The 4,409-nt window shown below is 41.9% G+C and overlaps 1 long non-coding RNA gene across 1 annotated transcript; it reads left to right on the top strand.

Annotated features, from left to right (window-relative positions):
• Positions 1-1,974: 1,974 nt before the first annotated feature.
• Positions 1,975-4,187, top strand: LOC311201634. Its single transcript, XR_014617874.1, has 3 exons — positions 1,975-2,044; positions 2,626-2,846; positions 4,028-4,187. It is a non-coding gene; the product is annotated as an uncharacterized lncRNA (long non-coding RNA).
• The last annotated feature ends 222 nt before the right edge of the window (positions 4,188-4,409 follow it).

The raw sequence follows: 4,409 nt of genomic DNA, 5'->3' as shown, positions 1-4,409 counted from the left end.
CTCTGCTGTGGGAAACCCTTAGCGAATGGCATCCATTTCTTTTAACTCACTTCTTCTGGTTTCCATGCTTCATCAGTCTGATGAGTGGCTTGGCAGAAGAAAGAGAGTGTCCCTGGAGTGAGCAGGAACTTTTACAGAGCGGGCTGCAGGCTGATACTGGTGGAGGAGGGCTGGGAAAGGGCAAGGACCCCCAAATCTCGGCTCTTTTTTTCAGCAGCTTTGTTGGTAAAGCCCCATAGACATTCTCCTAGGCTCTCTGCTTCAGACAAGAGACAGATCATTTCCCCCTCTAGATTTATAAGACTGCTTACGTTTATGGCATCCTTAGGACCCATGAGGCAGCCAGGATCTATGGAAATAGCTGGGAAAACGGCAAACTCCAAAGGGAGTGAAAGCTGCTGGTTTTGTATAAGCAATGTCAGCTTCAACTCCTCTCACTGAGCTGCTTTGACAGAAGACATGCCTGTCTGCTGCAGGCGTCAGCCTGAACAATCTATACTTGGATAGCAAAATCCTGGAAATTTTCTTTCTCTAACTCCAAAATATTCTGGTTATAATATTTGTTCTTTAAGAAGAATATTGTCCTTTTTGAGGCACACATAATTATGGTGATGCTCCTCCTGTATCTTATTTATAATACCAGCAAACTAGGTGTCAGATTGCTTAAACAAATGTTGCATGGAGCAGCAGATTTATTAAATTGTTCCATCTTGCTTTAAGTAAATTTAAAAATTTTGGGTTTTTTGGAAATCAAAGCATTCACAGCAGTCTGGGGTTTTTTTTTTTCTTAAATTGCTGAGATGAAACATTTAATTTGAATCTTCTGACAACAGTAGGAGAGTTTATACAAATAGAGCATTTAATTTTTAAAGCAGAATATCTAAACTGTGTAAGTTATGGCATCTATTTTCATGCTCTGTTTAGACAGTCTTGAATGCTACCAAAGTACATATTCAGTGATGTTGAACATAGTTGGCTTTCTTTTATACCAAAGAGAGATGAGGGGAAATATCAGTTATCTGCTGGGAAATCTTCTTGTGTTTTTGTGCCCCTCTCCCCCAACACACACTCGGGCCAAGGTGCTTGTGATAGTGGAGGATCCAGGAACCCCAGGAAGGCCTTATTTGCTATGCAAGGTTAAAGCACATCAAGTTTAATTGAATATTTCAGTGTTTTTTATGGAAAGTGGAAACAGATGGCAAAGGAATAGTAATCATGTGTCTAATGCTAACCAGAGGGTGAAAAAAAAGCAACTATTCCCACATCAGTGTGTGCCATTTCTTCTTGAAGGTGTTCATGCAGTTCAACATGTGTTTTTAAAAACTTAATGGGCACATTCATATCTCTTGGCAGCTGGCCTGTAGGGCTTAAACATGGGTGTCCCTGCAGAAGGGTGATTGTCTTGCACAGTGTTGGCAGTGGCACTGAAAGATGCTTTCTGAGTCTGAAGCTGAGACTTACAGTTAAAGCACAAAAAGAAAACACAAGCAACTAAATATGATGAGTAAGTGAGAGTCTGGTTAATCAGAAAATAATACTTCTGTCTAAGACTTTTTTCATATTAGAAAGGAAATTTGGTGGTGCTTTTCTTGGTGTCTGCAAGGAAAAGGTGAGGGGAAGTGCTGCTATGTGCAAGTCTCTGCCGCCACTGAAATACATTCAGAAAACTCACTTAGATGTCAAGAGCAGTAATGCCAAAGAGGTAAGTAAGCAAGTCAGTGAATGAATTCTAGTAACACACAAATAGTGTATCTGAATGAAAAAAAATCCTAGTTTCTTTTTAAAGAAAGTGTTTTTTGGCATATGCAAGGTATGTATAATAAAGAAATGTTTTTTTGAAATATATATATAAAATAACTGTATTTCTTCAGCCAGCATATTGAATTGCATCATTAGTGGGTCCGTTAATATCGAAGCTCAGGTTTTGTCACAGAGGATTTATTTTTCTTCTACTGCTTATTTATTTTACAGCTCATCCTTGTGAGTGAGGCTTTTTTCCACATCAAGAATATTTCCTGACAACAGTTCATTTCCTTTTTACCATGTGAGTACTGGCACACCAATCAGACAGCTGGATTTTATCTGTTCTTAACTGCAAGGAAACTAGTTTTAACAGTTCTGCATCTAAACCAGCATGCAATGTTAGTCCTTTATATTTTTATTGATTCAAGATTTACTAAGATCAAACTTATGAATTAACCACAGCCAAGACTTCCATCACTCTTTTGCTAATTCAATGTTTTTTCTTAACTATGTCATACACCCTATTGCTGCTCAGCCTTTATATATGATTGGACTTCATCTGTCCAGAAGTTGTTTGATTTGACAGATTCTGTGTTTGCAACATCAAAATATGTTGCTATGGAAAAAGTTACGAGTTCTAATTAAAAATGCAGAGGTCACAAGTTTCCCAGAACCAGTAGGGCATAGATCCTAGGAGAAAAGGAGCACAACATAAAAAATCCAAAGATATGTCAGTCTCCAACTTTCCAGATCTGAAAGGAAAACAGCAAGCATTCAGAAAGAAAAAAAAAACCACAAAAAAAATAGAGAAGGGACTGAAATTTTGCTCAAGCTCCCCTGCTTTCATTCAGATGCTGTATGTCTCTCTCCCCACTGGCACAGGTTGCTTCTGGAGTTCCTGCAGAGCACTGGTACTTGAAATGTCCTCCTAATACAACTGAAAAAAAAAAAACCCCAGGAGAGAGAAATATCAGATGGAAATGAGTAGAGAGGAAAAATTAGCCCTTCCTGATCATCCTTTCAAATCAAATACCAACACTGAAACAGTCGCCACGTAGTGGTGGTGTCCTGTCAGCCACACGTGTCCATCGCTTCCTGTGAAGGTAAGCCCCACCTTCAGTCACCTCACTGATTTCACCTCAGTACTCTTCAGTGGTTTAACTGTTTACAGTTTCCCCTTTGGTAAATTTTCATTTATGAGCAATTAATGTGTCTTCCCACTCCTTTTGCTCCAGTTCAGCCAAATGAATTCCCGCTGGGTATCGCTCTGATAGGCAGGCACACCCCTGCTCTGCGCTACGGTGGAGACTGCCGCGGGAGCGTGTGGTGACACACTCAAGCCATCACCATTTTTCCTGAAAAATATTTAGCTTCTAATCTTTTTACAGTGTTGGAGCTCTCTCTGCTTCCACTGCAGTCAATCTTATTTAAAAAAAATTACCAATACCATGTAATTGTCATCTAAATCATGTGCTCCCTGCCCTCCAGTAGTAGGGCAGAGCAGTCTGTGCCTTCAAACTCTGTGCTGCAATTCAAAGTCACAGGGACCTCCTGGAGACAGTCCAGAGGAGGCTACGGAGATGCTGAAGGGCCTGGAGCATCTCCCCTGTGAGGAAAGGCTGAGGGAGCTGGGGCTGTTCAGTCTTGAGAAGAGAAGACTAAGGGGGGACCTAATTAATGTTTATAAATACCTTAATTATGGGATGCAGGGGGAAATGGGCAGCCCCTTTTCAGTGTCTGTGGGGACAGGACAAGGGGCAATGGCTGCAAGTTGGAGCACAGGAAGCTCCACACCAACATGGGGAAGAACTTTTCCCCAGTGAGGGTGAGGGAGCCCTGGGACAGGCTGCCCAGGGGGTGTGGAGTCTCCATCTCTGGAGAGATTCCAGCCCCATCTGGACGCCAACCTGTACAATATGAGCTGGGGAGCTGCTTTGGCAGGGGGGTTGGACCCCATGAGCTCTCCAGGTCCCTTTCAACCCCTGTGATTCTGTGATTCTGTGATTCTGTGATGTGTTGCTACTACAGCACACTGCCAAGTGATCTCGAGTTTCCTCTGAGGATAGCTGAGGATAGCTGCTAAGTATGTGTCTGTCTCAGGGAGATGGAAAGCTTTCAGTCTGATGGGTCCTGCTCACCCAATTGCTCTTCTAGATTTAAAAAAAAAAAAAAAAAGCCATTTCACTGATGACTGAGCTTGCCAAAGTACAAAATGTCTGTGAGCTCTTTGTTCTCCAGAGAGAAGCTGCTGTTTAACAGCAGGTCTCTTTATGTACATGTGCAGCTCCTTGTAACCAGCTGAGATCCAGCCCGAGACTCACATGGGCCACAAAGGATCGTTCTCGTGAGCGAAGGACAATCAGAAACGTTTCTTGTAGGTAAGCAGACAGTTGTTTTTATGTGTACTTTGATAAAGCTTCTGTGAACTTTTGCTTATGATTTCAATTGCCTGCTAATGATCTTTTACCAAAGGTGCAGCATGCGACTCATGAGGTAGTCTTACCACTCCAATCTAATGCATCTATGCATATGGGATTTTTTTCCCCCCTAGTTCCTATGAGAATTCTATACTTGTTTTGTTGCCAGTGTTATATATAGCTCAGTATCAGGACTATGGCCTCAGGCCACATCCCTTCAACTGAGGAGATAGTCAGGCAGAATACCAG

Source organism: Gallinula chloropus (assembly GCF_964237585.1).
Source record: "Gallinula chloropus genome assembly, chromosome: 27".
In the NCBI taxonomy this organism is placed as follows: Eukaryota; Metazoa; Chordata; class Aves; order Gruiformes; family Rallidae; genus Gallinula; species Gallinula chloropus.
This window is presented reverse-complemented; position numbering and strand designations above follow the sequence as displayed.